Source organism: Carassius gibelio, chromosome B6 (assembly GCF_023724105.1).
Source record: "Carassius gibelio isolate Cgi1373 ecotype wild population from Czech Republic chromosome B6, carGib1.2-hapl.c, whole genome shotgun sequence".
In the NCBI taxonomy this organism is placed as follows: domain Eukaryota; kingdom Metazoa; phylum Chordata; class Actinopteri; order Cypriniformes; family Cyprinidae; genus Carassius; species Carassius gibelio.
Window position 1 is genome coordinate 1,654,653 of NC_068401.1, and position 12,373 is coordinate 1,667,025.

A 12,373-nucleotide genomic window follows, 5' to 3' on the forward strand; every position below is an offset into this window, starting at 1 on the left:
TTGACATCTGTCTGTGAATCTACTCTGCTTGAACACATGCACGCACACACACACACACACACACACACACACACACACACATTTACTCACTCACACACACACACATGCACACACAAACACATGCACATACACTCATGCACAAAACACACACAAACACATGCACATACACTCATGCACAAAACACACACAAACACATGCACATACACTCATGCACAAAAAACACACACACACACACATGCACAAAACACACACAAACACACGCACATACACTCATGCACAAAACACACACACACACACACACATGCACAAAACACACACAAACACATGCACATACACTCATGCACAAAAAACACACACACACACATGCACAAAACACACACAAACACATGCACATACACTCATGCACACAAAACACAAACACACATGCACAAAACACACACACGCACATTTACTCACTCACACACACATGCACACACAAACACATGCACAAATACTCATGCACACAAAACACACACACACACACAAACACATGCACACAAACACACACACACAAACAAATGCACACACACACACACACACACACAGCGACTGACCAAAGCCAGACAATCTATACCAACTAGCTGTGAATGTGTTTCTGCTTTATGAACAGAAACAGTCTCTTCTCCTCGCGTCTGCATCGCTTTGGTCATTACGTGTCATTTCATTTCCTCTTTCCTTCAAAACACTTGGAAAGGAATATTTATAGTTTTTTAGTGTTCGTTCAGATGTGCAGAATCATTTCTGTGATTCACAGGGTCAATTCAAACCCTAAATGAGATCCTCATGAGAGATTTTTAATAAATTCTTTACCACAGCCGAGATCGTAAAGTCTATTTTTGGTTCTTTGATTGACAGTGACGTTCAGTTGGAGAAATAATTACAAAAAGCACAACTTGACAAGACTGACTTAATTAACTTGCATATGAACACATGTAAGCTCCACATTTGCTGGTTTTCTATTATAATAATGTGTTATTCTTTAATTATTATATTGTTATATTAAAATAGTTTTATAACAAAATATTCAGATATAAAATAAATAAGAAACTGACTGCAACCAAACTTTTAGCTTTTTTAACAATTATAAATATAAATTAAATTGTAAGATTTTATGAATATATATATATATATATATATATATATATATATATATATATATATATATATATATGCTACAAAATTCTGCATTATTTCCATGTGACTAATCAAATAAAATGTAATAAGTTAATTTAAACTTGGAAATAAACTTTTGGATTTTGAGAAACAAAAATATGTTAAAAATATAAATATTGTAAGGTTTTATAAGTAAAATATATATTTAATATTTATAAATAATAGAAGATTTTGTATTATGTGAATAATCAAATGTACTGTAAGTAAACAAGTTCATACCTAAAAAAATAAAAATATTAATATAATAGAAATATAAACACTGTATGGTTTTATTAGTAAAACTGTATGAAATAAATTATAAATTTACAATACAAAAACATACAAATATGTAAAGGATGTTCGCATTATTTCTGTTTAACTAATCAAACATCAAAGTTTTGTGAAATATACATATTACAGAAATGTTTTAGAAAGGTTTTATAAATTTAACATTTTGAAATAAATAACTATTATAGAAAAATATTACCATTGTAAGGTTTTATGAGCATATGAATATTAAACTATTCTTCAAATGTAAAAAATGAGTCATTGATCATGTGACTCAGATATTATTCTTCCACTGAAGCTCAAGTTATTATTACAATATTATAGTTATTAAACAAGACAATTCATAATTCAACGTGTGTAGGAGAGGCTGGACATCTTTGATCTTTTCCATTCGCTGTTACTTTGTAACGGATTCTATTTGAAAGCCTTCATTGAAGATGAACGCCATGGAAACGGTTCTGATCGCGGTCCGTCACACTCTCATTGGGTCTCAGATCAGGCGCCGCGTTCTTCCCAGGAGTCTGAGCCTGTCCTCCTGCGACCTTTGACCTTGTCTGATTGTAGGGGAGAGATTGTCTCCACTTGGCCCCTAACGAGCCCTCTGTGTGTTCAGGGTCACGGAGGATCGCCACGGTAACCGCCACTAACAAAAGAGCCTGGAGTCCGCCGAGGGTTGACCTCCAGCCGACTCGGGCGATCGATAGCAGCCTCAACAAGAGAGAGAGAGAGAGAGAGAGAGAGAGAGTAGGAAGCCGAATGGAGCTGAGAAAGAGAGAGACAGACAGATATAGCGAGAGAATTGATTACTTTGAAAAACATCAATGCTGATTCCGTCTGCGTGGCGTTTTCATGGCCTATTGCAATGCAAATCATCTCTCGTTTATGTACTGTCAGACATGCATCCTAATATAATATTTAATAATTTTCCTTTTATAGATGAAATTTATGCTTTTAGTAATCAAGTATGCGTTAAAATGATCCAAAGTGACAGGAAAGACATTTATAATGTTACAAATGTTTTCTATTTCGCATAAGTGTTGTTTTTTTCAACTTTCTGTTTATCTGTGAATCCTGGAAAATCAAATGCATCACAGTTTCCACAAAAATATGAAGCAGCACGACTGTGTTCAACATTGATAATAATCAGAAATGTTTCTGGAGCAGTAAATCATCATATTATTCTGATTTCTGAAGATCATGTGACACTGAAGACTGGAGGAATGATGCTGAAAATACAGCGGAGCATCACAGAAATAAATTACAGTACTCACATAGTTATTCACAGCAGTAAATTATAATAATATCTCACAGTTTTAACAGTTTTTACTGTATTTTGAACAGATTTATGTTTGTGTGTGTGTGTGTGTGTGTGTGTGTGTGTGTAAACTATGGCTCTGAACGTGATCTTATTCTGAAAACGCAGCGTCTGATTAGCATGCTAAACCGTCCTCCACCACTGTGTCAATTTACTCCTCCTTTATCAGCTGAGGTTCATCTGGATGTGATAGCACGCGTAAATGTTAGTCTTTGCATTTGCATTCTTGGCTGAAGAAAGTCGTTGGGAAATGTCTCTAATGGACTCGGTGTTTGAGTATGCAGAAGACGTCGCGGTCAAGATTATAATCTCACAATTAGAGTAACAAGGTTTTATTGATTGCTTCCCGGAGCTTTGGTTGCCAAGTAGGCCTGTGATTAGAGAAAGAGAGGAACGAGAGAGAAAACTCTTCCAGAGCAGCGTTTGGCTGCGGATCTGAGACGTCAGAAGAGAGAGATTCTGCTACTGAAGGGTGACGAGGAATCCAGGACAGAGAGAGTTTACACACACCGATCCAAAACTCAGCTGTCAGGCCAAGATTAAATTTAGGACTGGTTCCAGGATTAATGAGGAGGGGCACAGGAATGCGTTGGAGCACAGGTTTAAGTTTGGTCTTTTTTAAAGAAGACACTTGGCAGAGTATTTGCTAGAAATTATAATTATGAATAATGCAAAGAAATACTATAAAAAAATAATAAAAAAGAATATATATATATATATATATATATATATATATATATATATATATATATATATATATATATATATATAATTTTTTTTATTATATGGAAATCAAATAAATTTAAGCATGCTGAGTTCCAAATCTGGAGACGATATTGCAAAAAATTAGCTTTTAGTTCGATTTTATTTGGGTGCATTACTAAATCTTTCCACTAGAAGAAATTTGCTTCCCATTTATTTCTATTGCGGTAATTTTCGACCATGACGAGTACAAGTGTGACTATTTTTGACTTTTTTCATTTTTGTTCACCTGTACTAAGTTTTGTACCATGCTGAAAATTCTTAAAAAATAATAAATAAATAAAATAAATTATAATAATAATAAATAAATAAATAAATAAATGTATGTGATATATATATATATATATATATATATATATAATAACAAATGTGAATAAAATATTAAAATATAAATAAATATATTTTAAAAATATAAAATAGAAATAATATAAATATAAATATTATTTTCTGTCAAAAATGATCGTACAGCACCAGAGGCAGGAGAAGCATGGTTAAGATTTCTATATAGAGAGATGATGTGTGATAAGTGTGTTTTCTGTGACTGGCTGTGATTGGGGATCTGTTGTCATTGGCTTGTTTTCACTGATTAAAGCGTCTTTGTGCTGACGGTAAACTCACGCCGTATGTTGTGTGTGTGTGTGTGTGTGTGCGCGCTGCTTTCCCTGCTGGTCCGAATTACGGCTGAGTACATTACTATGATTTACAACTTCCTCCTGCTGTTTAGATTGAAAAGAAAGTGAGGGAGTGAGCGCCGGCCCGTCGCCCTGCCCCCTCGCCCCGCTACCAACACACATCTTTTGTCAAATGAAAACAAAGCGTGAGCCTGCCAAAATATTTCTATAGTCGATTGCTGAGCAAGCAGAGAGTCAGTCAGGAGACAAAGGCTGAGAGAGATCGCTGGACGGCTAGATCTGATGCCACAGCAAAACTCACATTCTCTCACAAACCATGTCTCTGATCGCCGGGTGAATCTCATTAAACCCAAAACAACATGTGCAGCTCAGCTTTCACCATGCAATTTAGATTTTGCATAAAGACAATGAAGCCTGGTTTAGGATCATTACGATTTTTTTGCATTGCGTGCCATTTTTCATGATAAATGTACCCTCAAACTCTCATTAGTGAAATGCACTATTAGTTGCATTTGGCTTTTTGTTATGCATCAGAACGGATCAGCAACCCATTTTTGGGTCTTAGTCCACTAGCTATATGCAGAGTGGTAATATTTATTGTAATGCTTTTATATTTTAAAGTAAAATTAGTTTTGCAAGCATGCATTTTATGCTGATTTAAATAAAAAACAAACCTAATGAGATTCACCGCAGAGCATCAAGGGCATAATTTACTCAAAAGTAACATCTGGATGCATTTCAGTAATGATAATTGGAGGGAAAATGTGCTCGGTTATCATGGAAATAATATTGTGATGCAAAAAGTCTCAACATAGGTTTAATTTTCTTTATGCAAAATGTGATTTCTTCTTCCTTTCTTCTGATTTCGGAGCTGAATCATGTGTGTTTTCATGAGTTTTGTCCACATCAGTCTTTGTCTGTTTGGAATATTTCACTGACACTGAACTGTTAACAAATGCAGCTGAGTGTTTATTCGATTCGCTTATGTTATCAGTAGTTTATAGTCTTTTATATGACTTTAAGAATCATGTGTATATACAGTAAAAGTGCATCACCTCCTGCTGCATTGCTTGTGTTTAAAGCAGACAGATAAACATTTCCTCAGCAGCTCATATCTCGTGTGCTCGTCTTCCACTACGTTTTTGTATATTAATTTAGTTATATCATTAAATCATGTCATATAAGACACGGAACAAACTCAATCTGCTCAAGGAAGCATCACTGTCTGTCATTGCATTTTCATTGCATTTTTATTTAAATGTCATTAACATCACAGCACAGAATGCTATTAAATAAGAGCATTAGATAAAATAAAAATAAAAAGTAATGTCTGTCTGCATGCATGAGGAAAACTGACAGAAGGTCCGTGTCACTGCATACTGTATATTGTTAAATTGAGTTTTTTTCCATGTATAACATGCACGTCTCAGTACAGTGAGCTTTCACTGTTAGATCAGGCCTGAATACAGTAGAAACTAAGTTTCATATTGATGCTGAATGCAGATTGTGATGATTCACTCCAGCGTGTGATATTTATAAGATTAAGTGTTTGTAAGATTGTTAGTTAGTGTGCAAACCTGCTGTCTACATACTCTCTAAGCGGCATACTAGCCTTACGATTAGATTTTTTAAGTGATTTATCAATATTTATTAAGACGTTCAGTGTTCAATGGAATATTTTCATAATATAAATATCAAAATTGTTCTTTTTTTAAGTATACATGTTTTGCTGACTAAAATAAGGTGTCTCAGAAGGGAGTATATTGTGGCAATATATTTAAAAAGTTTAAGATCTTTAAAGTATGTTCATTTATGCACTCAGTAATTTTAAAATAAAAATGATTTTCATGATATTCAATTTTTTTTAGATGCACCTATATATGTATTCTCTTAAGACAGGGTTATTATCTTAAACTAAAAATGTTTATATATATATATATTTGCCAAGGCAATATTTCAAATTTTTTGTTTAGATTAAGTAGAAATATTAAAATAAATAAAACAAAAACTAAAATGTAATATTAAACTATAGACACTATAGAAAAAAAAGAATATATATATATATATATATATATATATATATATATATATATATATATATATATATATATATATATATATATATATATATATAACAGAATTACTAATACTTTAATATTAAAATGAAAACTGAAAATCAAAAATCAATAATTTTAACAATAACTGTAGTAGTATTTGATTTGATTAACAATTAACAATCTCTTAAAAACTCATCATGAACCCAATTACAAAATACTGTAAAAACTGTAAAAAAATTTTATATTATTGAAATTTAAAATACCAGTTTTCTATTGTAATGCATGTTAAAATGTAATTTATTCCTGTGATGCAACGCTGAATTTTGAGCATCATTACGCCATTCTTTCGTGTAACATGATCCCTAAGAAGAATTAAAAATCTAAAAATAAAATTCAAAATATAATAACAATAACTCATACTTGGAGGTCAGCTCAGTAGACAATTTGATTAGCAATTAACAATCCCTTATAAACCCTTCATGAACCCAGTTTCTGCAGAGACCACACATCATATGAACTTATGTGCTGTAAGACTCATAAAAACACATCACGTCTGACATTTGCTGTGAATATCTGGCTGACGTCACGCAGCATCTTCGTCTCACGTCTGTGACCTGAGTGTTCATCGTTAGTTTGATTCGTTCTCGTTCTGTCTCTAATATTCACGTTGTTTGATTCGCTCTCGTTCTGTCTCTAATATTCACGTTGTGTTTCTCTTCCAGTCCAGTGTGCAGTAATAATGACCTCAGATTTCCCAGAATTCTCATAATGCTCAAATGGACTTTGTCATTCCCCTTTTCTTGTTGATTGAATCATCTTACTATTTATAGCTGTTTTATGAAAGACAAAGAATGAACACCTGAGAGGAGCATGATGGGAAAATGAGGACGGTTTTAACTTGTTGGATTAACTGTGTGATATGCTGGAAATACTTAGAGTAGCAACAGTTTTATGTTTTTTAAAATAAGTTAAAGCTGCATTTATTTGTTCAAACATACAGTAAAATTGTGAAATATTATTACAATTTACAATAACTGTTTTTTATGTGAATATAAGTTCAAATATAATTTATTTTTGTGATGCTCCGCTGTATTTTCAGCATTATTACTCTACTCTTCAGTGTCACATGATCTTCAGAAATCATGAAAATATGATGATTTGCTGCTCGAGAAATTTTCTGATTATCATCAGTGTTGAAAACAATTGTGCTGCACAATATTTTTGTGGAAACTGTGATGCATTTTATCTTTCAGGGTTCACAGATTCATAGAAATGTCTTTATTCTCACTTTTGATCAATGCAATGCATCCTTGCAGAATAAAAATAATAATTTCTTTTAAAAAACAAGACCCACATTTTTGAAGTACATTTTCACATTTTCAAATGTGCACAATTTAAATGTTTTTTTACAAGTATGTATTACACAGCTTGCTTTCAAATGATTTCAGCAGAACATATATTAACTATAATCTGAAAATCTGAAATAAATTGTATGCTGAAATGTCTGCATATGTCATTTATGGCATGAAATTTGCACATTTCCAAAAACTTTTATCGAAACACTGAATCATGCACGATTGCTGATCCACATGCACATCTGAAAGAAAATAAGACATGCAAATTATCATGACAACACCACTTATTGCTAATATTGCTTGTCTTATTTTTTTTGCATTGATGCATGGTTTATAAAACTCTGCAGAGAACCAAAAGTCTATGCAGTATTTTTATTTCCTCCACTATGATTCCCAGTTCTATAACACGCCTCTTTTGCTCTGATATGATATTGTTCAGAACGGTCTGTGTTCATGCATATGCATATGGAGGATGCCGACAGCGAGGTACAAAAGAAAAAGTGCTATTTTATTCTTTAGATGTTTCCTTCGAGTGCTATTGAACTGTAGAAAACCGACTGGGTCGAACCGTGCTGATGAGAATGTAAAGATTCTGGATATTTCAGACTGTAAATTGGCGCTTGAGCATATGGTGTTTGAGTGAACACATTGAAGGTTAAATGTTTCGCCTCGTCCACATGCTCTCAGGATAATGTAGACTTGAGCAGATGGTATGTAGGCTGCACATTCACTTTATTTATGGGTGAATACGACTGTGTGTGTGTGACTGTTGCAATTAGGTTTCATTTAGCCGGATATTTATTAATTATCTCTCGCTGCAGACGCATATAATCCAATCCACTGTTCGAAAAGGTGCTGCTTTATACCTGCCTGTCTAAATGAGCACATATAGAAATATAAATAAAGCTCGTAATTACTGGATCGTTAAGTTTTCTAAAGGCAAACCATGCAAAACATGCTTTTCATATTGCTGTTTGGTTGCTAGGGTGTGCTAGATGATTGACAGGGTGTTGCTATGGTGCTAGTTTTCAACTGAAAAGAGTTGATTATTATTAGGGAAAATGTTGCATTTTTAGAATGAGTAAAGGATGCATTTATATTACTTTGTTCATTAATAATTCACATGGGTGGTTTCTTTCTGTCTCAAGTGAAAAGACTTGGCAAACACGGCTAAATATTACAAGATTATTCTATTATTAGAATTAGTAATGCATGCATTTATATTTATTAATTAATTAAGGTGCTTTCCTTCCATCTCAAGTGAGATGATTTTTGCAATGCCTAACTTGTCCAACACTACTATTACAAGCTGAACTACAGCTAAACCCTTAACTGCAATTAGGGTTGAATTAATCAATATAAATGCATGCATTTTAGTTCTAAAAATGCAAAATGTACTGGGTTTACATTTTGCATTTTTAGAACTAAAATGCATGCATTTATATTGATTAATTCATGAATAATTCATTATTTACTAGGGTGATTTCTTCCTGTCTCTAGAGAAAATTCTGCATAGATGATTGTTTGGGAAACTTGACTAAACAAACACTATTAACTGTAACAAGCTTAATCGTATGTAAACCCTTTTTAGAATAAAAATTGCATGCATTTATATGTATCAATTCACTAGGACAGTTTCTTCCTGTTTCAAATGTCTATAGATAGAATTTATTTATTTGCTTATTTTTTGCATACTTGACTTTGCAAGCACTACGAACTATTGCAAGTTTACCCCTTAATCCTTAAAGATCATTTTCCATTTTTGGAATAGGTAATGCATGCATTTGTATGTATTCACTCAATATTTGGTTCAGTTATGAATGGTTTTCACCTTTACCTGCGTCCCCAAAAGGAGATTTTGTCATTTTATCTCACTTCTGGGAACGATTGTGTCCACACACACACACACACACACACACACACACACACACACACACACAGACGCTCCTTCTCTCTGTGTCTGGTCTTGGGGTAATTTATGATGGTGCTGCTGTCCGTCAGCCAAATAAAAACAGATGATGCTCCAAAAACATCGTCTTTGATAAACCCACCCATCCACACACACACACACACAGAGAGAGAGTGAATGGGAATCAGATAAATGTCTTTCTTTGTCTGTCGTTCGTTGGGTTTGTGGGGGATGTGTTTTAGGTTAGATCACTCAGGCATCCATCACCGCATGTCGCTGGAGGTCTATAGAAAAATACTTATTAGAAAAATCTGTCATTATGCTTTTAAACACACGAGCACATCACATATGCCTCGCCAAACAAGAAACTTTCAGAGTTTTATTATTTGCACTTGAGTAAGTATTCCTCCCAGACATTTTACTAATTCAGAAATATTATTTTGCTTAACAGGTGAGGCTGTGCAGCTTATTTTAGTTTTAATAAATGCGAATATTAATATAGCATTCAAAGCACTCCGTCACTGACATGACGAGAGAAGTTTGCTTCTTTCAAACTACGGTATATTCCCTTTTAAATGCATCATTTTTATGCATGCATTTCATGCCATCAGATGCATGATTTTCACTTGCTGGACAAGAAACTGGTAAAAACAAACAAATAAAAAATACACAGAAGGAGCTAGATAAACAAATATGCCGTTGAGTTTTGCACATACAGATATGCTTCAGAACATGTAAAACTGTAGTTGTGGAAATAATGGTCTTAATAAGCCAGATTGAAATAGATTTATGTCTGAATGACATCTGTTGTGTTAAGACTGAAGCTTGCGCGCTCATATGGTTGGATTTCTAATCAGCCCAACATCATACAATGGCTTTAAATCGATGCCAGATAGAGTTGGATGCCTTCCCAAAATGAGAAAAACTCTCTTCTCTTTTCATTATTCCATCATTTACACAAACTAGCCGTTCATCTGTTTATGAAAACAGAAGGCGTTGGGTTTGTGCACGTTTGCATATGATCAGATGCACAAATGTGAGTCGACTTTCCAGCAGCCTCCTCGACAAACCACCACCAAATGTTTCATCGTAAATATTCCCGGGAATTTGATAGCGTTCGTTTCAAAGTGGCGTCCCCTCTTCAGTTAATGAAAGCCACAAATTGAAACCCTCAAACTCAATGCAAAACGCCATCTTGCATCCAAATTGAGTTCTAATATCCTTGAAAATTGGACGGAGAGATTGAGGAGGAGCAGCAAAATGAAAAAAGAGGCAAACAAAGAGGAGAAAAAAAACATTTGTCTTATTACCAACTGCCTTGCGATGAAGCTTTGAAGAGCAGCTTCTAAATGTGTAATACATATAATCACGTCCTGAAGTGAGGCGGATGAATTATGTATTTTTCCGAATCATTCGACATGGCGCAACCTTGAGATTTACATTTTATCGTCAAGGACGTTCTGCTACTTTTGACAAACGTCCCGTCCCTTCCTGGTTTCCCCACAAAACACCCACTGAATCCATTGTTAGCATTTATCCTTAAAATCAGCATGACGTGGACGGATTTGATGAACGTGGCCTTTCATGAGCGGGAGATGTGTGATGAGTCAGCCGTCGCTCCGCGGTGCTGAATGGAGCTTCAGCTAATGGACTTCAACTTCAGATCTCAAAGCATTACACATTTACAATCCTACATCTGCTCAACCCGATGTTCCTTACAGAAATCTACCACAGTACCAAGTCTAAAACACCAGGGTAGTCCATGTGGAAGCCTACTGAACTTTTTGAAGTGTATGAATGTGGTTGACTTAGAAAAAAAAGTTCCAGAAAGTAGAGTTGAACTATTATGGTATTTTTGGGAGAGTATGCCATGGTATTAATTTTGGGAGAGTATTACCATGGTATTTTTGACCTGTACCATGTTATTAATGTGATATTTTGGCCATATATTATGGTATTAAGATAGTATTTTAGATGCATATCGTAGGATTCCCTATTTTTGACATGTACAGTGTTATTACTGTGGTGTTTGGGGGCATTTTACCAATGTACAACTATTTCTGACCATGGAGTTTTGAACATGAATATTGGCATTACCATGGATTTTTTATGTATACCATGGTATTATGGGAGTAATTTGGACATATGCTATGTATACTATGGTATTTTGGATATATAACAGTATTATTGGGATATTTCGAAGGTATACCGTGGTATAATTGTGGCATTTTGGATGTATACCAAGCATAGCATGGTATTATCATGGTTTTTTTTTTGTCCTGTACCATGGTATTACAGTGGTATTTTGAGCATTTAATTAGTACAAGTTTTTTTTTTTATGTGTACTATTGTATCACATGTTTATTTTGGACATATTCCAAGTATAGCATGGCATCACCGTGGTAGTTTGGGCATTTACCATAATGGTATTATATTGTTATTTTTGGCTTACACCCAAATGTTGTAGTTTGGACATTTACCATGGTATTTTTCATGCGTACTATAGTATTACAGTGGTTTTATGGACATTTATATAGTATTACAGTAGTATTTTGGACGTGCAACATAGTGTTACTGTGGTATTGGATGTGTATTTTGGTAGCACCATCATGTTTTTGCATATGGAAATTGAAGAAAATACCATGACACATGAATTTCATTGTAGCACCACAGTATGTTTTTGTAAAGTTAAGTGCAGTAAATGTGACAGTATTACCATCGGGAGTGATGGGTTTTATCGTGAGGTGTTATTTATTCCTCTAGCTTTGACTCCCAAGCGCTGTATCTGCTGACGCTGGAGCGTATCTGCGGAGCTTCATCTCATCTCACAATTAAAGAGGTGAATGTGTAATTCGTGAAGGAGG

The 12,373-nt window shown here is 34.2% G+C and overlaps 1 protein-coding gene across 5 annotated transcripts in view; it reads left to right on the forward strand.

Moving 5' to 3' along the window:
• Positions 1-12,373, forward strand: part of LOC127959309 (thymocyte selection-associated high mobility group box protein TOX-like) — a 154,482-nt gene that overhangs the window by 95,752 nt on the left and 46,357 nt on the right. The window lies entirely within an intron of this gene.